Raw genomic sequence first — 23,576 nt, 5'->3', positions numbered from 1 at the left:
AGGAGAAAAGGAAAGATATGAGCATCTGAATGCAGATTTCCAAAGAATAGCAAAAAGAGATAAGAAAGACTTCTTCAGCGAGCAATGCAAAGAAATAGAGGAAAACAACAGAATGGGAAAGACTAGAGATATCTTCAAGAAAATTAGAGATACCAAGGGAACATTTCATGCAAAGATGGGCTTGATAAAGGACAGAAATGGTCTGGACCTAACAGAAGCAGAAGATATTAAGAAGAGGTGGCAAGAATACACAGAAGAACTGTACAAAAAAGATCTTCACGACCCAGATAATCATGATGATGTGATCACTCATCTAGAGCCAGACTTCTTGGAATGTGAAGTCAAGTGGGCCTTGGAATGTGAAGTCAAGTGGGCCAAAGCTAGTGGAGGTGATGGAATTCCAGTTGACCTATTTCAAATCCTGAAAGATGATGCTGTGAAAGTGCTGCACTCAATATGCCAGCAAGTTTGGAAAACTCAGCAGTGGCCACAGGACTCGAAAAGGTCAGTTTTCATTCCAACCCCAAAGAAAGGCAATGCCAAAGAATGCTCAAACTACTGCACAATTGCACTCATCTCACATACTAGTAAAGTAATGCTCAAAATTCTCCAAGCCAGGCTTCATCAATACATGAACCGTGAACTCCCTGATGTTCAAGCTGGTTTTAGAAAAGGCAGAGGAACCAGAGATCAAATTGCCAACATCCGCTGGAACATGGAAAAAGCAAGAGAGTTCCAGAAAAACATCAATTTCTGCTTTATTGACTATGCCAAAGCCTTTGACAGTGTGGATCACAATAAACTGTGGAAAATTCTGAAAGAGATGGGAATACCAGACCACCTGACGTGCCTCTTGAGAAATCTGTATGCAGGTCAGGAGGCAACAGTTAGAACTGGACATGGGACAACAGACTGGTTCCAAATAGGAAAAGGCGTACGTCAAGGCTGTATATTGTCACCTTGCTTATTTAACTTCTATGCAGAGTACATCATGAGAAATGCTGGACTGGAAGAAACACAAGCTGGAATAGAGATTGCCAGGAGAAATATCAATAACCTCAGATATGCAGATGACACCACCCTTATGGCAGAAAGTGAAGAGGAACTAAAAAGCCTCTTGATTAAATTGAAAGAGGAGAGTGAAAAAGTTGGCTTAAAGCCCAACATTCAGAAAACGAAGATCATTGCATCCGGTCCCATCACTTCATGGGAAATAGATGGGGAAACAGTAGAAACAGTGTCAGACTTTATTTTTCTGGGCTCCAAAATCACTGCAGATGGTGACTGCAGCCATGAAATTAAAAGACACTTACTCCTTGGAAGAAAAGTTATGACCAACCTAGATAGTATATTCAAAAGTAGAGACGTTGCATTGCTGACTAAGGTCCATCTAGTCAAGGCTATGGTTTTTCCTGTGGTCATGTATGGGTGTGAAGAAAGCTGAGTGCCGAAGAATTGATGCTTTTGAACTGTGGTGTTGGAGAAGACTCGTGAGAGTCCCTTGGACTGCAAAGAGATCCAACCAGTCCATTCTGAAGATCAGCCCTGGGATTTCTTTGGAAGGAATGATGCTAAAGCTGAAGCTCCAGTACTTTGGCCACCTGATGCGAAGAGTTGACTCATTGGAAAAGACTCTGATGCTGGGAGGGATTGGGGGCAGGAGGGGAAGGGGACAACAGAGGATGAGCTGGCTGGATGGCATCACTGACTTGATGGACGTGAGTCTGAGTGAACTCCAGGAGATGCTGATGGACAGGGAGGACTGGCGTGCTGCGAGTCATGGGGTCACAAAGAGTCAGGCACGACTGAGCAACTGAACTGAACTGATACAATATATAAAATATATATATTTAAAAATTTGTTGGATGGACTATTCTTTAAATATGTAGTTCCCTTTCCAAACTATGTTGACATAGCTCTTAACTGCTTGCATGTAAAGGGAGGAGTCAGGGCCTATTGTATATATATATTTAGTATTTCAATAGCTACTCCTTCTGTTCCCTATTCTTGTAGGATACTTTTAATTTTAAAATATACCTCAATCAGAATATATTTGTGGTAGTATTTATTAACATTTCCTGGAAAACAGGAAACTCACTGGGCCTTCAGATAAACTCGTCTTTTAAATTACTTTTCCCCCCAGTATATTTGAATAATTCTTTTCTGTTGCAATTATTTTTTTCTCCTCTTCAGGGAGAGCAATTTTAATATAATAGCCCTCTGTGATCTTTCACAAAATATATATTAGATTTTCTCTCACCACCTTAGTCTTTTTTTTCTTTTCACTTCAGCATTATGTGATTTTTCTCAAGCCTGCCCTCGTGTCACCAACTCATTATTTTTAGTGAATGCCAAATCTGCTGTGGATAACTCCCTGTCGTTTTAGAGAGTTCACATAGTATCTGTATTCCTTTCGTCTGCTAGCTTTCTTTTCACTGTGTGTTATAAATTTATTTCCTGCTTCAGGCCCTTTATGTTTTATCTAATTTCCTTGACAGAGCCAAGCAGCTGGAGCATGCTGTGTTCTTGTATTTCATGCCTCTTCCATTCTTTCAGAGGTTTTGTGGTGGGTTCTTGCTTTTGCTTAGTTATCTTTCAAAATGGACTGTTCTACTGCATTCAAAGAGTAAATATGGGTTAGTGAGTGAACTGGATACGATAAGTCCTTATCAAACAGAAAACAAGTTTGATCTTTTTCTCCATTGCTGTCCTTCTGTATTATGTCAGACCTCTTTTTGCTGTCCCTGACAATACATTGGGTATATTTTATAGCTTTTTCTGTCACTTTCAAAAATAATAATAAATAGTCTCGTTTTCCAGGCTAAAAAAAAAATCCATTCATTCTAACATCAGAGCATCAGTGTTCCTTCCAGTTTCAAACTTGACCCCTCCTCCAGTTTAAGCCTGGTTCCTTCTTGGCTGCCTCCAGTGGAAAAGCTGGGAAACAGTGGGTTAGCTTTGCCACCTGCTCCTCTGTCTTTCCATTCCAGGTCGTTCACTTACAAGGCTGCGTCTCGCTCCCGTATGGCTGCAGAAGGGCTGTGGGAAAGGGGAGCACAGTCAAGCGAGGGCAGGCAGAGTTCTTAATCCAGTGTTGATGCCTATGGTGTATGTCTCAATGTGGGGGCTTTTGTGAGGTCCCTTCCTCTTTCTCAGTGGCTCCTGGAAAAACAAATACGTAGGTTGTGACTTACTGCCTGCTGGTGATGAGTTCCAAGCATTCTGTCTGTATCCAACAGTGTGAAGCAACACAAAGAAAGCTACTTAGCACAGCTTGTGTTAACCCCTACGCTGTTAAGGGTATGAGTGGCACTCTTCTTACTACTTTTATGAGCATACCTTTAGCTTCTTTATTTTGGTTCATTTTTTTTTTTGTTTAAGGACTAGTGTTAAGTGGTATTTACAGACACAGAGAACAAACATATGGGCAGCAAAGGGGGAAAGGAGAGGTGGGATGAATTGGGAGACTGGAAATGATACATTTACACTACTATGTACAAAACAGAGAATGAATGAGGACCTGCTGTATAGCACTGGGAAGTCTACTCGGTGCTCTGTGGTGACCTAAGTGGGAAGGAAATCCAAAACAGAGGGGATATAAGTATATGTATGGTTGATTCACCTTGCTATACAGCAGAAACTAACACAACATTATAAAGTCACTATACTCCAATAATTTTTTTTAAGGCAAAGTAGTATTTAAATAGATTGTAACTACCAACTTTCCTTGGTCCTGGGAATTTAGGAGGATTTTATGTTTTTATTTACAGGAGATACTCTATTTTGTAGAGAGAAACGTGTTATTATTGTTTAGTTGCGAAGTGTTATCCAACTGTATTGTAACCCCTTGGACTGTAGCCTCCAGGCTCCTCTGTCCATGGGATTTCCCAGGCAAGAATACTGGAGTGGGTTCCGTTTCCTTCTCCAGGGGATCTTCCTGACCCAGGGATCAAACCTGTGTCTGCTGCATTGGCAAGCAGGTTCCTTATCACTGAACCACCAGGGAAGCCCTAAGAGAGAAAAGTACTTAGAGTTTAATCCCAGTTGGGGAAAAAAACCCATAAGCAACTGAGGCCCAGAGAGGGGAAGAAGCTTGCCTGTTCTGTAGGGGTGAATAGCCAGGACTGAAATATGGGACTTTACCTTCTTTCTCTAAATCTGGGCCTTAGCACCCAAGGTCTCCCATCTTGAGGGAAGGTGCGCTGTGTTTTTATGATTGAGTATAGAGGGCTTTCTGTTCACCTGGTCTCACCAGATTCTTCCTGTTGTCCTGATGGGTAGCACAATTGTGGCATACAAGGAACAGTGAACGTGTGTGATCTTTTGAGAAATGACCACCAGATGTCACTCTAGACTGGCTTTTGTCAAATGAGACTGCCTTATCCCTTGTTTCCAAATATGCTCAGAGGAAGAAAAATGAGACGGAGTATGTGCCCTGCATCCTAATGCTTCAAATCATGAGGAATTTTCTGGGGCTGTCTTAAGGCATTAACAGAGTCATTCTCAAGACACAAATGCAGAAGAATCCTTTGGGCCCTGCTCTCTCAGTAATTACAGTTCAGCGGGACAGGAGGAAAGAAGACAAGTTGTTGTCCTTACTTGCGAGTGGAGTGGACTGAGACAGGAGAAATTAGAGTGAACAGAAGGAAAGCTGACTTCTTCGTGCGGGGAGGGGGAAACTGTAAACCTTGAACAGCATCTTAGATTCAGGTAAACAGAGCGTAGGAATGGGAGATGCCACTCCATGGGTTAGGAAGAGGTTGGCCGGGGGTGGGAAGTGGGGTTGGAAGCTTATTGCTATGAATGGTCCAATCAGCTTGCACTGTTTGGGGGATGCGAGGAGGACAGTGAACTAACTAGAAAGGGAGTCACAGAGGTCAGATAGAAGACTGGAAATGTAGCATGGTAGTTAAGAGTGTGGACTCCAGAGCCAGGCTCCCTGGGTCCAAAGCCCAGCCCTAGCAGGAGCTAACTGTTGGCACATGCTTTAGGGCAGGGGCCCCCAACCATTCTGGCACCAGGGACTGATTTTGTGGAAGACAATTTTTCCACCAACAGGATTGGGGATGGTTTGGGTATATTTCAAGTGCATTACATGTATTGTGCACTTTATTATTATTATGACTTCATCTATGCCTCAGATCATCAGGCATTACATCCCAGAGGCTGGGGACCCATGTTTTGGGGCCTGCTGTTTATCCTTGTTGTACCTCAGTTTTCTCAATTATAAAGTGAGAAGATATTATCATATCTAATTCCTAGGGTTGTGGAAAGATTAAATATGCTAATATTTTTCAAGTGCCCAGAGGGGTATGCATCGGCACTTAATAAGTGATACATCAAGTATTTGTTGAACAAATAAATTTTCTGTATAGAACTAGGCTCAAGAAATCAAAATAAGGTTAATGGCTGAATATAGACCTGGGACGTGCCCTGCTCAGCAGCTGTTCACTGGAAACTGTATGCCAGACAGTATGATGAACACTGAAAAATGTTTAAAAAAAAAAAAAACCTGAGAGAACAAGATGGTGGAGGAGCAGGTGGACGTGGAGCACCTCTCTCTTCACAGATACATCAGGAATACACCTTCAGACACAGAAGCGCATGCAGGACACCAGCTGAGAGCTGGCCGGAGTACCTGACCAGAGGAAAAGAATGTATAGAACCACACAAAACTCAGGAGGACGCAGGAGCTAGGCAGAGAAACAGGGGTGTTAGTGGACTGGACCTGCCCTTGGCGGGTGGGGGAACTGAAGCCAGGCGTCCGATCTCCATGTCTGGGCAATTGTCTGAGTCAGAGCAGAAACATTTAAGGCTGAGAGTGAAACAGCTGATCTGTGGCAGCCTAAATGGAATGAGAATCAGACAGTCCTTGCCATAGCCGTACATGCCCCGGACAGGGATGCAGGTCCCCTGGAAGGTGCAGCAGCTGGGAGCTAGAGCTTGCGGAGTGTGGTGCGATCCCAGGGCGAAGGCTGCTGCTGACTGGAGAGATGGATTGAGAGGGGGTGAGGGAGGAGATTGTGATGGAAAATGCCTATGGAGGAAAGCCAGGCAGCCATGGAAGCAAGCAATGCTGCCGAGTCCTTAGCCTCGTTCTCCCTATACCCCAGCATCAGCAGCTGAACAATAGAGAGGTTGACCCATCAAACACCTCTTGCACTGAACTACAGAGTAGGACCCCACCCAGGGTGCTCTTTTAAGTGACTGGTGGCCAATCTATAGAGTAGGACCCCACCCAGGGTGCCCCTGTAAGTGCCTGACTCACCGATCTACAGAGTAAGAACCCAGTCAGAGGGCCCCATCTATGTGCCTCATGTGCAGAACAACAGAGAAGGACCCCAGGCAAGGGAGCCCTCTAAGTGCCTGAACGGGTGGAGCTACAGAGAAAGACTGGCCAAAGAGGCCTTCTGATCACCAGCTACAAGAGGCTCGAAAAAAGACTCTGATAGGGCCATAACTCCTGCCCCGGAGGCAGTCCGTGTCCCTGCACACTTGGCACCGCCAGGGTCCCTGCAAGCAAACCAGCTTCACCACCTTCACCCTCAACTCTCACTGGGGCAGAGCAGCCACAGGCAAAAAATCTTGGGTCTCTGCACACAGGGTTGCTTCGGTCCTGTTTGACTCTTTGTAACCCTGTAGACTGTGGCCTGCCAGGCTTCTTTGTCAGGGAGGGGGGTTCTCCAAGCAAGAATACTGCCGTGTATTGACGAATACTGGTTGCCATACCCTTCTGCTGCTGCTGCTAAGTTGCTTCAGTCATGTCCGACTCTGTGTGACCCCAGAGACGGCAGCCCACCAGGCTCCGCTGTCCCTGGGATTCTCCAGGCAAGAATACTGGAGTGGGTTGCCGTTTCCTTCTCCAATGCACGAAAGTGAAAAGTGAAAGTGAAGTCACTTAGTCGTGTCTGACCCACAGCGACCCTGTGGACTGCAGCCTTCCAGGCTCCTCTCTCCATGGGATTTTCCAGGCAAGAGTACTGGAGTGGGGTGCCGTTGCCTTCTCCGGTCATACCCTTCTAGAGCACTATATTTCCTGCTGTCCTAGCTGCCAACTCCCCCTGAGGACCTGCTGCTGCCAGAACCCCTGCAATCCAAGCAGCTGCACCATCTCCACACGTGGCCCTCACAGGGGCAGACCCAAGCCCTCCAGGGCAGCCTCAGGAGCAACCCCCAGTGGACGACCCACATGCAGAGGTGGAAATAAAACCACAGTTGAAACCAAGGGGCAGTGTGGCTAAGGAAGAAGACCCAAAACCTTCCTACCAGCTGTACAAGCTGAAGATTAAATCCACACAATCAATTATGCAGATTCTGAGTCTATGGAATATGTAAAATATTATTGAAAGCTCCCACAAAAGAAAATGCACTAATTCTGAAGCTGTGGACATTGGAGGCAAGAACACAGAGGAGTAGGACTGGATTTGAATCTGAGCTGCCCCCACAGCAGGTCCAGAGATCAGCGCAGTGTTGGAGGGCATCCTAGGGAGGTGAGGTGGACTGTGACTCCCAGAGAGGGAAAGGACTTTGATAGCAGTGACTCAAGAAAAACCTTCATTATTCTTATGTTTTGACTTGTTCTGTAGATTCTTTTGGAGCCTTTTCTTTTATTTGGTTTTTCTTCTTTTCTTCCCCCTCTGCTGTAGTTGTCGATTTTATTGGCACTATGAAATCTAATTAAGCATTTCAGCTTTTTTTTTTTCCAGCCACATTTTTTATTGTTGTTATAAACCTCTGCCTCTATGTTGGGCTTTTGCAGTGCTGTGGAGTTTTCCTTTTTTGTTCTTTCTTCTTCCATTTTGTTTTCTTTTCTCTTTTTTATAATTTTAATTTTTTAAAACCAATTATATTTTTTGTGCATTTATTCCTTTGTTTGCCTTTCCTACTGTTCTTTTCCCCTTGCAGTTACTCTTTAATGTATATCGATCTTTATCTACCTCTTTTTAACTTTGCGTGTCTATTCTGTCTTTTCTTTCTTTCCTTTCCTCTCAACATATTTGTTAGTTTTTTTTTTCTTTTCATTGCTTTATTCCCAACTTGGCACCTTGCGTTAGTTTTGTTTTCCAGTTTGTGCTTTAGTTAGTTTTGTTCTTAACTGGTAAATATAATTTTTAATTTCCTTTGTACACTGGGTCAATCTACTGTACTTTTTTTTAAACAGAAATATTTTAATTTTATTTTTTTACTTTACAATATTGTATTGGTTTTGCCATACATCAACATGAATCCACCATGGGTATACACTTGTTCCCCATCCTGAACCCCCCTGCCACCTCCCTCCCTGTATCATCCCTCTGGGTCATCCCAGTGCACCAGCCCCAAGCATCCTGTATCCTACATCGAACCTGGACTGGTGATTCGTTTCTTATATGACATTATACATGTCTCAATGCCTTTCTCCCAAATCATCCCACCCTTTCCCTCTCCCAGAGTCCAAAAGACTGTTCTATACATCTGTGTCTCTTTTGCTGTCTTGCATACAGGGTTATCGTTACCATCTTTCTAAATTCCATATATATGTGTTAGTATACTGTACTTTATTTTTGTTGGACTGTTTTCACTTTGCTCATGGGTGTATAGGTATATGTGTATATTCATTATTTTAATTATTATTTGCCTGATTTTGTAACTGCCATTTGTCTGGGATTCATCTTTGGTTTCTCACTTTTGGATATTTGTTTTACTCTCACTTAATGCCATAACAAACCACTTGTGGGATCTTTGTTCCTGAAAAGAGATCAAGCCCTGAGCCTTTGGGTGTGAGCACTGACTCCAAGACCCTAGACTACCAGAGAACTAACCCTAGGGAGTATCAAATAGTGAGAACTCACACAAGGGAAATCACTGGACTACAAGACCTGGCATCACCCAACCACCAGTATCACCCTGTGCAGGATGCCTCATCTAAACAACAAACAAAACAAAACCACAAACCCAATCATCAGCAGACAGGATGACCACCTCACTCAGCCTTGCCCATCAGAGGAAAAACAAACAAAAACTCAGCACAAATCTCACCCTATAAGAAGCTTTACACTGCCCTACGTCAGTAGGGCAGAACCAAAAGGAAGAAGGAATTCAACCTTGAAGCCTCGGAAAAGAAGACCTCAAGCACAATAAGTTAAAAAAAAAATAATGAAAAGGCAGAGAAATACTATATGAATGAAGGACCAAACTGGAAACACAGAAGTCCAAATGAATGAGGAGGAAATAGGCAAACTACCTGAAAAAGAATTCAGAATAATGATAATAAAGATGATAAAAAACCTTGAAAACAAAATGGAGAAAATGCAAGAATCAATTAACAAAGACCTAGAAGAATTAAAGAATAAACATACAGAGACAAACAACACAATTACTGAAAGTAAAAATACTCTAGAAGGAATCAGTAGCAGAATATCTGAAGCAGAAGAATGAATCAGCGAACTGGAAGATAAAATGGTGGAAATAACTTAAGAGCCGTGTAAAGTAAAAATAATCAAAAGAACTGAGGATAGTCTCAGAGACCTCTGGGACAATATCAAATGTACCAACTTTCTAATTATAGGGGTCCCAGAAAAAGAAGAGAGAAAAAAAAGGGTATGAGAAATTTTTTGAAGAGATTGTAGTTGAAAATTTCCCCAATATGGAAAAGGTAATAGTCAATCAAGTCCAAAAGGCACAGAGTCTCATACAGGATAAACCCAAAGAGAAACATGCCAAGACACATACTAATCAAGCTAACAAAAACTAAACACAAAGAAGGAGTATTAAAAGCAACAAGGGAGGAGCAACAAGTAACATACAAGGGAAACCGCATATGCTTAACAGCTGATCTTTCAGCAGAAACTCTGTAGGCAAGAAGGGAAATGGCAGGATATATTTAAAGTATTGAAAGGGAAAAGTCTACAATCAAGATTACAGTACCTGGCAAGGATCTCATTCAAAATTGATGGAGAAATAAAAAGCTTTTCAGATAATCAAAAGTTAAGAGAATTCAGTACCACCAAACCGGTTTTACAACAAATGCTAAAGGGACTTACATAGTCAAGAGATACAACAGAAGAAAAAAGATCTACAAAATCAACTTCAAACATTTAAGAAAATGACAACAGGAACTTATATATCAATAATTACTTTTAAATGTAAATGGATTAAATACTCCAACCAAAAGACACAGACAGGCTGAATGGATACAAAAACAAGACCCATATATATGCTGTCTACAAGAAACCCACTTCAGACCTAAAGACACATATAGACTGAAAATGAGAGGATGGAAAATATTTTCCATGCACATGGGAAGCAAAAGAAAGCTGTAGTAGCAATCCTCATATCAGACAAAACAGACCTTATAGAAGATTACAAGAGATAAGGGGGAACACTACATAATGATCAAGGGATCAATCCAAGAGGAAGATGTAACCATTGTAAATATCTATGCTTCCAACATAGGAGCATGTCAATACATAAGAGAGACACTAACAGACATAAAAGAAGAAATTGACAGTAACACAATTATAGTGGGAGACTTTAACACCCACTCACGCCAATGGACAGATCATCAAAACAGAAAATTAATAAGGAAACACAAGTCTGAAATGATATGTTAGATGAGCTGGATCTTATTGATATCATCAGGACATTCCATCCAAATGCAGAAGAATACTCTTTCTCAAGTGCACATGGAACATTCTCCAGGATAGACCACATCTTGGGTCACAAATCAAACCTCAGTAAATTTAAGAAAATTGAAATCATATCAAGCATCTTCTCTGACCACAACACTATGAGAGCAGATATCAATTACAAGAAAAAAAGCTGTAAGAAACAAACACATGGAGATTCAACAACACATTTCTAAATAACCAACAGGTTACTGAGAAATCAAAAGGAAAAGCAAAAAAAATTCTAGAAACATGCGACAATGAAAACACAACAACTCAAAACCTATGGGATGTAGCAAAAGCAGTTCTAAGAGGGAAGTTTATAGCAATACAATCTAACCTCAAGAACTAAGAAAAACATTGAATAGACAACCTAACTTTACACCTAAAAGAAATGGAAAAAGAAGAACAAAGAAAACCCAAATGTAGTAGAAGGAAAGAAATCATAAAGATCCAAGCAGAAACAAAATAAAATGAAATGAGAGAAACAATATTAAAGATTAATAAAACTAAAAGCTGTTCTTTGAGAAGTCTTTAGCCAGACTTATCAAGAAAAAAAAAGAGAGAAGAATTGAATCAACAAAATTAGAAATGAAAAAGGAGAGGTTACAACAGACAGTGCAGTAACACAAAGGATTATAAGAGACTTCTAGTTCAGTTCAGTCTCTCAGTCGTGTCCGACTCTTTACGACCTCAGGAATCGCAGCGCACCAGGCCTCCCTGTCCATCACCAATTCCTGGAGTCCACCCAAACCCGTGTCCATTGAGTCAATGATGCCATCCAACCATCTCATCCTCTGTCGTCCCCTTCTCCTCCCACCCTCAATCTTTCCCAGCATCAGGGTCTTTTCAAATGAGTCAGCGCTTTGCATCAGGTGGCCAAAGTATTGGAGTTTCAGCTTCAGCATCAGTCCTTCTAATGAACACCCAGGACTGATCTCCTTTAGGATGGACTGGTTGGATCTCCTTGAGTCCAAGGGACTCTCAAGAGTCTTCTCCAACACCACAGTTCAAAAGCATCAATTCTCCTGCACTCAGCTTTCTTTATAGTCCAACTCTCACATCCATACATGACCACTGGAAAAACCATAGCCTTGACTAGACGGACCTTTGTCAGCAAAGTAATGTCTCTGCTTTTTAATGTGCTGCCTGCTGCTGCTGCTGCTAAGTCGCTTCAGTCGTGTCCGACTCTGTGCAACCCCATAGACGGCAGCCCACTAGGCTCCCCTGTCCCTGGAATTCTCCACGCAAGAACACTGGAGTGGGTTGCCATATGCTGTCCAGGTTGGTCATAACTTTCCTTCCAAGGAGTAAGCGTCTTTTAATTTCATGGCTGCAATCACCATCTGCAGTGATTTTGGAGCCCAGAAAAATAGTCAGCCACTGTTTCCCTATCTATTTGCCAGGAACAACTATATGGCAATAAAATGGATAACCTGGAAGATATGGACAGATTTTTAGAAAAGTTCAATCTTCTAACACTGAACCAGGAAGAAATAGAAATTGTGAACAACCCAATTAAAAGCACTGAAATTGAAGCTGTGATCAAAAATATCCCAAGAAACAAAAGCCCAGGACCAGATGGCTTCACAGGAGAATTCTGTCAAACATTTAGAGAAGAGTTAATGCCTATCCTTCTAAAACTGTTTCAAAAAATTGCAGAGGAAGGAACACTTCCAAACTCATTCTACGAGGCCACCATCACCCTGATACAAAAACCAGGCAAAGACAACACAAGAAAAGAAAACTACAGGCCAATATCACTGATGAACCTAGATGCAAAAATCCTCCACAAAATTTTAGCAAACACAATTCAGCAGCACATCAAAAAACTCATACATCATGATCAAGTTTGTTTTATTCCAAGAATGCAGGGATTCTTCAATATATGCGAATCAATCAATGTGATACACTATATTAGCAAATTGAAAGATAAAAACCATATTATCATCTCAATAGATGCAGAAAAAGCCTTTGACAAAATTCAGCACACATTTATGATTAAAATTCTTTAAAATATGGACATAGGGGGAACCTACCTTAACATAGTAAAGGCCATATATGATAAGCCTACAGTAAACATTATTCTCAATGGTGAGAAACTGAAAGTATTCCCCTTAAGATCAGGAACCAGACAAGGGTGTCCACTTTCACTGCTATTATTCAATATAGTTCTGGAAGTCCTAGCTACAGCAATCAGAAGAAAAAGAAATGAAAGGAATCCAGATCAGAAAAGAAGTAAAGCTCTCAGTGTTTGCAGATGACATGACACTGTACATAGACAACCCTAAAGATACTATCAGAAAATTACTAGAGCTAATCAGTGGATTTAGCAAAGTTGTAGGATACAAAATCAATACACAGAAATCACTTGCATTTCCATATACTAACAATGAAAAATCAGAAAGAGAAATTAAGGAATCAATCCCATTCACCATTGAAACAAAAAGAATTAAATATTTATGAATAAACTTACCTAAGAAGACAAGAGAACTGTTTATTGGGCTTCCCTTGTAGCTCAGTCAGTAAAGAATTTGCCTGCAGTGCAGGAGACCAGGGTTCAATCCCTGGGTTGGGAAGATCCCCTGGAGAAGGAAATGACAACCCACTCCAGTATCCTTGCCTGGAAAAGCTCATGGACAGAGGAACCTGGTGGACTGCAGTCCATGGGGTCTCAAAGAGTTGGGCACGATTGAGCGATTAACACACAAGAAGACAAGAGAACTGTATGTAGAAAATTATAAGATACTAATGAAAGAAATCAGATACATAAACATATAGAGAGTTATTCCATGTTCCTGGGTAGGAAGAATCAATATTGTGAAAATGACTATACTACTAAATACAATCTACAGATTCAGTGTGATTCCTATCAAATTACCAATGGCATTCTTCACAGAACCAGAACAAAAAGTTTCACAGTTCATATGGAACACAGAAGATCCCGAATAGCCAAAGCAGTCCTGAGAAAGAAGACTGGAGCTGGAGGAAACAACCTTCCTGACATCAGATTATACTACAAAGCTACAATCATCAAGACAGTATGGTACTGGCACAAAAACAATAATATAGACCAATGGAATAAGATAGATAGCCCAGAAATAAACCCATGCACCTATGGGCACCTTATTTTTAACAAAGGCAGAAGAATATACAGTGCGGCAAAGACAGCCTCTTCAATAAGTGGTGCTGGGAAACTGGACAACTACATGGAAAAGAATGATATTAGAACACTTCCTAACACCATACACAAAGATAAACTCAAAATGGATTAAAGACCTAAATGTAAGATCAGAAACTATAAAACCCTTAGAGGAAAACATAGGCAGAACCCTCGATGACATAAATCAAAGCAAGATCCTCTCTGACCCACCTCCTAAAGCAATGGAAATAAAAACAAAAGTAAACAAGTGGGACCTGATTAAACTTAAAAGCTTTTGTACAGAAAAGGAAACTATAGCAAGGTGAAAAGACAACCCTCAGCATGGCAGAAAATAATAACAAATGAAACAACTGACAAAGGATTAATTTCTAAAATATACAAGCAGCTCATATAGCTTAATGCCAGAAAAATAATCAACCCAATCAAAAAGTGGGAAAAAGACCTAAACAGACATTTCTCCAAAGAAGACATACAGATGGCTAACAAACACATGAAAAGAGGCTCAACATCACTCATTATTAGAGAAATGCAAATCAAAACTGCAATGAGGCATCACCTCACACTGGTCAGAATGACCATCATCAAAAAGTCTACAAGCAATAAATGCTGGGGAGGGTGTGGAGAAAAGGGGATGTTCTTGCACTGTTGGTGGGAATGTAAACTGATACCGCCACTATGGAAGACAGCATGGAGATTCCTTAAAAAATTAGGAATAAAACCACCATATGACCCAGCAATCCCACTCCTAGGCATATACCCTGAGGAAACAAAAATTGAAAAAGACACATGTATCTCATTGTTTATTGCAGAACCATTTACAATAGCTAGAACATGGAAGCAATCTAGATGTCCATCAACAGATGAATGGATCAAGAAGTTGTGGTACATATACACAATGGAATATTCAGTTCAGTTCAGTCGCTCAGTCGTGTCCGACTCTTTGTGACCCCATGAATCACAGCACACCAGGCCTCCCTGTCCATCACCAACTCCCGGAGTTCATTCAGACTCATGTCCATCAAGTCCATGATGCCATCCAGCCATCTCATCCTCTGTCGTCCCCTTCTCCTCCTGCCTCCAATCCCTCCCAGCATCACAGTCTTTTCCAATGAGTCAAGCCTTCGCATGAGGTGGCCAAAGTACTGGAGTTTCAGCTTCAGCATCATTCCCTCCAAAGAAATTCCAGGGCTGGTCTCCTTCAGAATGGACTGGTTGGATCTCCTTGCAGTCCAAGGGACTCTCAAGAGTCTTCTCCAACACCACAGTTCAAAAGCATCAATTCTTCGGCACTCAGCTTTCTTCACAGTCCAACTCTCACATCCATACATGACCACAGGAAGAACCATAGCCTTGACTAGATGGACTTTGTTGGCAAAGAAATGTCTCTGCTTTTGAATATGCTATCTAGGTTGGTCATAACTTTTCTTCCAAGGAGTAAGCATCTTTTAATTTCATGGCTGCAATCACCATCTGCAGTGATTTTGGAGCCCCCCAAATAAAGTCTGACACTGTTTCCACTGTTTCCCCATCTATTTCCCATGAAGTGATGGGACCAGATGCCATGATCTTTGTTTTCTTAATGTTGAGCTTTAAGCCAACTTTTTCACTCTCCTCTTTCAGTTTCATCAAGAGGCTTTTTAGCTCCTCTTCACTTTCTGCCATAAGGGTGGTGTCATCTGCATATCTGAGGTTATTGATATTTCTGCTGGCAATCTTGATTCCAGCTTGTGCTTCTTCCAGCCCAGCGTTTCTCATGATGTACTCTGCATAGAAGTTAAATAAGCAGGGTGACAATATACAGCCTTGACATACTCCATTTCCTATTTGGAACCAGTCTGTTGTTCCATGTCCAGTTCTAACTGTTGCTTCCTGACCTGCATATAGGTTTCTCAAGAGGCAGGTCAGGAGGTCTGTATTCCCATCTCTTGAAGAATTTTCCACAGTTTATTGTGATCCACAGTCAAAGGCTTTGGCATCGTCTACTCAGCCATAAAAAGGAACACATTTGTTTCAGTTCTGATGAGGTGGATGAATCTGAACCTATTATACAGAGTGAAGTAATTCAGAAAGAGAAAGACAAGTACTATATTCTAATACATATATACAGAATCTAGAAAAATGGTACTGAATAATTTGTTTACAGGGCAGCAATGGAGAAACAGGCAGAAAGAATAGACTTATGAACATGAAGAGAGGGTGAAATGTATGCAAAGAGTAACATGGAAACTTTCATTACCATATGTAAAATAAATAGGCAACGGGAATTTGCTGTATGGCTCAGGAAACTCAAACAGGGGCTCTGTATCAATCTAGAGGGGTGGGATGGGATGGGAGATGGAAGGGAGGTTCAAAACGGAGGGGATATATGTATACCTATCACTGATTCATGTTGAGGTTTGACAGAAAACAACAAAATTCTGTAAAGCAATCATTCTTCAATTAAAAAAAAGTTAAAAAAAAAACAACTAATAGTGTCGCTGGTAATTTCTGCTATGTATTGAGCTGTAACCAGGTGCTAGCAACTCAGTTAACTAGTTTAAATACTTTATTTCATTTAATCCTCTCCAAACATATGGGATAGGTATTATCATTATTATTATCATCTCTATTTTATTAATTAGAAAAATAAGACCAAGAGAGACTAATTAATTTGTTCAAAGTCATACAAACAGTAAGTAGCAAAGAGCCCAATCATTTAATCACTGTCTGAATATCTCAGAGGCATTGAAGAGTATTATGAAATTACCTCATTTTTGAACTGAGTACTTTAAGTCTCCCAAATTATGGATGAATAAGCTGAGTCACATAGATATTAAAGGATTTGTTCAAGGTCATTTTGGTTGAAGGGTGACAGTATGAAAACCTACATTTTCTGTTCCCAGTTCTGATAGTGAGGTTTTGATAATAAGAACAGAAAGCATCCATCTGGAACATTGTGTTTTTTTTTTTAATTATTATTCCAAAAGACTGTTACACAATGTCTCCTTCACTAGGGCATAAGTGAGAATACCATGTTATTTTTTCCCCCCATATGTCAGTATGACAGTAATTCAAAGTATTTTTTTTTCTATTATGGATGTAGATAAAAATGTCCCCAGAGTCACTCCCTTTTCTGGTCTCCCTGAGCTCAATATGCTTTTCCTTGTTTAGAGAGCTCCTCTTCCTAATATAATGTTTTGTCATCTGTCTCTTCCATCAAAAGACCTGTTTCTAATGATGAAACTGAGGTGTTGCTCAGGAGATGTCATCTTTAAATTTCTTGCAACTCCACCAAATTTACCCTTCAACAAATTATAGCAGCTCACAGTGATTTTTCTATGTAAACTCAAATTCAGGATAAGTCACTGAACTCTTCCCAAATCCCCATTCATCCTAACTGCCCCCCTAATGTTCCTGTGTATAGAAATTCTGTAGTTGCCATTGACAGCCTTTCAAGGCCCATAACAAGGTGTTTTGGCTTTTGTCCTCTACTAAAGTGCTTGTCACAGAGTAGACAGACTCTCAGCTCACTCAGCAAGAAGTGATCCTAGCCTACCCAAAGGAGAAATGAGCTGTTTGTGCTTGCTTGGTTTGTCTGTTGCCAGCATTTTTATCTTGACCCTGGAGCTGTGTGAACTCTGGCTGTGTTATAGAGGTTTCTGCTATTCAGGCTTTTATTCATAAACAGGAGTGAAAGAGTAGAGCAGAAACCTGCCTGGGGAGTGTAGCATTTAATCCAAAATGTGGATCAATTATTCTAATGAGTGTTTGAGCAATGAGTTTTGGAGAATGATACATAGTTTCTTTTGTCCTGAATGTCATGGAGAATATGGACATAGTAAAACCACCAAAATTCAGGAATGTAAAAAACAAATAAATGGGCTTGAGGATGGTTTTCAAACTTATTGAGAGTATGGAACACCTATTACCAAATGCCTTTTAGGAATACTGCTTCATGGAGTGAGTTGTAGGAAATGCTAGTTGAATTGAAAGAGCGTTAAGTTTGGTATCTGGATATGAAGTGCCAAACCTGTGTAAACAACTTAGCTGCAGTCAATGCTAGTAAAATAAGGGACTGCAAGTTCACAAACTTCTTAGTGCTAGACTGCATTACATAATGAGCATGCACAGAATGTCAGTCAGTTACATCACTCAGCAGACTATATGGTTCAAATGATTTTTTTCAGGGGGTAGCAAAACTTTCTTGATGAAGGAAGCCATATATGCTGATTTATATTCTATTACAAGTCTGACACTTTGAGTAGTGTTAGCTGCAGTGATTGTAAGTAAACCACTTGACCTTTCTGATCTGGATTGCACTCTCTCAAATGATAGGGTTGGAAAATAAACTGATTTCTCTAATTTTAAAACTGGTAGTTTCCTAGGAGCCCAGAGTTTTGGAACAAATTGAGTGTCTATTCTAAGCCTCTGACATAACTCATGAGAGACACAAGGGTTTGACCTGCATCTTCATTTCCAGCTTTAAAATAGAAGCACTTAATATTGTCTCGTGTGTACGTTCAGTCACTTAGTTGTATCCAACTCCTTGTAACCCTATGGACTGTAGCCTGGCAGGTTCCTCTGTCCATGGGCTTTTCCCAGTAAGGGTCTTACTCTGTCCTAATTATACGACCAGTGATACTGACCCCATAATTTTCTCCTTATTGTTTTTCAAAGTCCACAGATACTATACACAGAGATATATAGAGGCCTATGGTCAACTTTAGTAATGCTGACTGGTATTTAGATGCTGTTTGCAACAATGGTATATCTTTCTTGGATGATGAACAGATTGCATTAGAAACCTTTCTGGCACAATCATCATCTGAAGAACAGGATGGAGATAATTGCAAGATGGATGAGGATTTTGAAAACAGCTTGATACTCTGGAAGGAGTATGACTTCTGAGTTAGGTAGACCTAGATTTAAATTTTGTCTGCATCACATACTATCTCTGTGACCTTGGACAGTTTTATTTGTCTTTGTGTGTATTCATTTTCTCATCTTCAAACCTCATAGGTTTGTTAAGAGAATTAAATGAAATAATGCTTCTGAAGTACCTCTAATTTTTATGCTTTAAAAGACTTAGAAAAAGATATGAGTGAGAAAAAGAGAATACGAGGTTAGGACATAAGTATTTAGGAATAGAAATGCAAAGATCATAAAATGATGATGGCAAAAATATTGGTTTAGATGCTAAGATGGAGGCTGCTGAACTTGCTCAGATAATTCAGTGGAAGAGCACAGTTAGAGGTTTGAGGAGTTTGGAACCTGTGTTTATAGGCCAAAGATCGAGGCAACAGTGGAAACCTGGGCAGGGGTGAGAATATCAGATTAATGGGATAGGAATTTATACCATGAAAAGGTTCTGATCTATTAGGGGCTGGAGGTGGACAGAAGTGGAGCTCATAAAGAGAGCTCTAATGAGCCTGGATGGAGACTGGACTAATGCTCAACAGGGCGACAAGGCTGAAGGCATCAGGTGAGTCAGCATAATATTTGCTTCCCAGGGTTATCACCCTGTGTGGTAGGATTGAGTTTACTTAACCATAATTGAAATCGATAGAGCTTTAGGGGCCTGTAATTGCGGAAGATCTCTTGATGTTACAGAGTGAGCTCTCCAGAATATTTTCACTTAGTAATAGCTCCTATTCATAGCACTTGTATATTACATGGCACTTCTCAATATCCAAATCATTTTCCTATGCATTATTCCAGTGGTCATCAGCATAGCTAACAGGTCTCTCTGTGGTATAGATGAAGAACCCAAAGCTCAGAAAGGTCAACTGATGAACACAAAGATGTACAACCAGTACTTAGAAGAACCGGGATTGGTACCTCCAGTTTTAACTGATGTAACAGCTCTTCCCAGAGTGTGTTTCTCCCTAAGAGTGAAAGTTACCAGTTGCCATCCATCCTTTTCACTTGTGCTAGATAGTAGGAAATAGTGAAAGAGAAGTTTCCCTGGAAAGGGCAGTAGAGATGCAGTTGGCAGACACAGACAACACAGCTTAAGGGTTATTTCTCAAAATACGTCAATTAATTGCTATTTAGCTCAAAAATAATGGCCAGATGCCAATGAGATTGTTTATTAGAGTGTATCTACAAGAGATCGCACAAGTTGAAAAATGCAACTGCAGGCCTTTATCAGGCAGTTTGTGGATGATTTAGATCAGAGAGGATACGTAAACCGCACTCAACCTCTGCTTTCCCTTTCCATGACCGTGATGGACATCAGTCATCCATCATGACCTCTTTCCTACCGCATCCAGATGGGGCTTCTCAGTTCTCAATTTTGCGTCCCCAACAGGCACTGTGAAGTATTCAGAATTGGCCTAAAGGTCTGCCTCAGCCTTTCAGTCCAAAGCCGTATTCGAAACCCCATTTTCTTTTCCAGGTAATATGCAAAGAGAATTTATCACTCCCTTTATTATGTCTAAAAACTATTAACAAGATAGCCTGTATTATTGCACTTCAAGCAAAATTATGTAAACATTCCCAAGAACATGAAACTTGTATAGGAGCTGACAAATCCCGTGCTTTTGTTGGTTCTGCATCTTTGAGGATCTTGTCATTTCTGCTTGTGAGGAGACGAAGCAGCCCTCCAGTAGTCATTGGTGAATTACCTGCTTCAAAAGCATGACTGTTGTGCACTTATTCCCTACAACTCTAAAAATTAATTTTATTTTAGGTACCCAGAGAAGTCAATCATTTCCTTTTAGGAAGGTCATTTCCTTGTACATTGCTCATTGTTACTAACTCAGAAACCAGCTATTTGATTCATAAGGCTTAAGGCAGTGCTTTAAATCAAAGTTTCACTTCTATGCTCTAATTGAGCCCTTGGCACTCAGTGCAACAAAGCAACCTGAGATTGTAGAGTTGTTATAGAACTAAGGATCTGTCAATCACTGCAGGGCCTTTCTCAAAATATATATGCTTGCATTTTCACCTCCATATTTCTGCTACCCCCACCCCCATTCTTTCTTTTGGTTTCCTTGGGGGCAGGGAAGTGTTAAGAGCAAATGTATATTTTTTAAAGTTCCTCCACCTAACATCTTCCCCCACTCCCCTAATGAGAACCTCTGATGTAATGAAAAGAAAATTTAAAGTTAAGAGATATAGTTAGATTTGAATCTTGGCCTGTTACATTTCCTAGGTAATCTTGGTTATTATTCAGGTCTTTTTTGTCTGCAAGAACAAGTTAAACTGGTCTCAGCAAAAAGAGGGGGGTGCTGGCTCACATACTGAAAATGTGCCAGGTCGATTCTGGCTGGAGTACAAGCAGTATTATACGGAAATATATTTCTCCATCTCTTTAGTTCTTCTTCCCTCTGTATTGGTGCTTTTCTCTGAGTCTCAAGCACTTTATGATTAGTTCTGATCATTTAAGAACCTCCAAAGAGGGAGAGAATGTCTTTCTTTGATAACTCCCTCAAGGCCTTCGCTTCATTCTTTGGCCTGACTTGTCTCTTGTCTCTTTAGGAATGGTGACCATTCCTAAACCAGTCACCTGTCACTGTACCAGCGGGAATGGAGCCGTCTAATGTGTTTACTCCTGAGCGGAGACGATACTGCTCAGTTCTTGCCTGGGCAGCTACAGTTGTCTGCAGCTGATATTTATGCCATCCAGATGTTAAATGTTGTGAATGCTCCCCCTGTTCTTGGATAGTCCCAATCTGAAAGTTGAGAACAAATATGATTTCTCTTGAGTCTCAAAATCTGGAATTGTGAAAGTGATGTATTCCTCATAGGAAAATTACACCAGAAGAAAAGGAAATGATAAAACCATTTTCTAGGAAAAGATATCTGTGCTTTGGGTCACAATTTCCTCATATGTAAAATAGAAAATATAAATCAGTTGGTCTTTATATGTTACCTGGCCATTTTAATTTTCTATGAAATGAACACTTTTATAGCCTTCATTTATATATATTGCACATTTTATATTGAATGTAGCTATATAAAATATGTGCCTGTCCATGTGTCTGTGTGTGTGCATATCGGACTCAGTTTGCATGCCAGGCAGCTGAGGAGAAGCCACCAGGGTTCCCCAGAAAGGTGACAGAGCCGGTTATTTAACTTTATTTCTTAGTGGACAGCTTTTTTTCCTTTATTCATCTATTAATCTCAGTATGTTAACCATTGAAAAGGATTTTACAATTTATGAGAGTCTCTTAGAAATAAAAAGTTATAACTCAGATGTATATGTCTCAGATGCAGGAATTTGAGGTGCTTTAACCAGAAGTGGGTCATAACACTGAAGGAGCATTGGAGCGATGACAGGGTCAGTGCCGTCATCTGGGGACAGAGTAATTAGCTGAAAAAACATCTATCTGCCTTTGACTGCTTTTCTGTCCACCTTGCCATGCTCCTGTTTTCTTGGCTATCATGCTTGTTTTCCTCACAGTCTCTGCAATATCTTCATTCTGACCTATTATCAAATAATGAAAATGTGCCACTTCTCAGAATATGGCTTCTCCTCCTTCCCTAGCTATTGCCCTTATAATGATATGTCAGTATGGGTGAAATTTTAGGCTAGAGTGGAGCTTTTGGTAATTTAAAAATCATAGCATATTAGACCTTATGTATTCCATGTAATTTTTCTATGTTGCTATTGATATTGTCTATTTCTAGGGTAAAAAGACTTGCTCTCTTCTCTACATCTTGCAAACATTTCACAAAAATTATTAGAGAAGAATTTCAAACCCAAACCATGGACCCAACACAAGACGCTCCATCTCATTCATGTGAAAATCACTTATTGAATGCTATTCTGTGTAAGGCTGGATGATATATAAAGATGAATTGCTGCCTTATAGAGATAAGACCTGGACATAAATCATTACAATACAAGATGGATAGTAATATGTGTCATCAGAGAGGAATAGATAAATTGCCATGAGAGGTGAGAGGATAAAGAAATTACTTTGTTGGAGAGGGGCTATAGAGTGCTGTACTTGGGCAGGTTTTGGCTACAAGTAAATGATTTCCTCCAAATGTGCTTAGACTAAAGGCAAAAGTGTGTTCACATTTAATTCTAGAAGAAAGGGAAGGCTTTATGAAGAAGAGTTCTAAGCTGGGCCCTTGAGAGGTCAATAGGATTCAGAATTAATTCAACTCCAAGGAATCCTGCTCAGGACTCATATCACCTTGGAGAAAGAACACTCGAACCTATTGCCATCCATCACATTCTTAGCTGGACAGTGACAGCTATTTGTTAGAATTGCTAACAAATTGCTAATTGAAGTGGATACGCCAGTATGGAAGCAGATGGAAAGAGGAAGGGCTGAGCACAAGCCACTGTCTGAAGATGTGGGTCACTTGTGGAATGGAGAAGGGCAATTGGACTCAGGGGAGGGAGTCCTGCATCTGCTTCCAGGGAGGCTTGAAGCATCTACCTAGAGCAAGGAGGAACCTGAGGATTAAAACCAAAAAGAACTGACAAAACTGGGCAGGTATTATGAAGACCAGTGATACAAGTAGGATATTTGGGGAATACATGCAATCTTCTCTAAAAATTGTCATTTCATTTCTCGCTATGGAAAGGAACTAAATGGTCTGTGTTTTTTTTTCCCCATAGAGAAGCTCTGTTCAGGGTGTTGAAAATACAGCAGCAAACCAGGAAAATCCCTGCTCCTAGGGAGCTTATATTCTCCCTAGCGTGGGGAGGGCATAAATCAACAGTAATTACATATGACGCATTTTATGGCAAACAGTGTCTAAGGCTGGGCTTGAATCATTTCCAAATAATCTGCCCCAATTATCTATTCTGATTCTTAGTCTTAATT

Source organism: Capra hircus, chromosome 7 (assembly GCF_001704415.2).
Source record: "Capra hircus breed San Clemente chromosome 7, ASM170441v1, whole genome shotgun sequence".
In the NCBI taxonomy this organism is placed as follows: Eukaryota; Metazoa; Chordata; class Mammalia; order Artiodactyla; family Bovidae; genus Capra; species Capra hircus.
Note: the sequence above shows the minus strand (reverse complement) of the source record.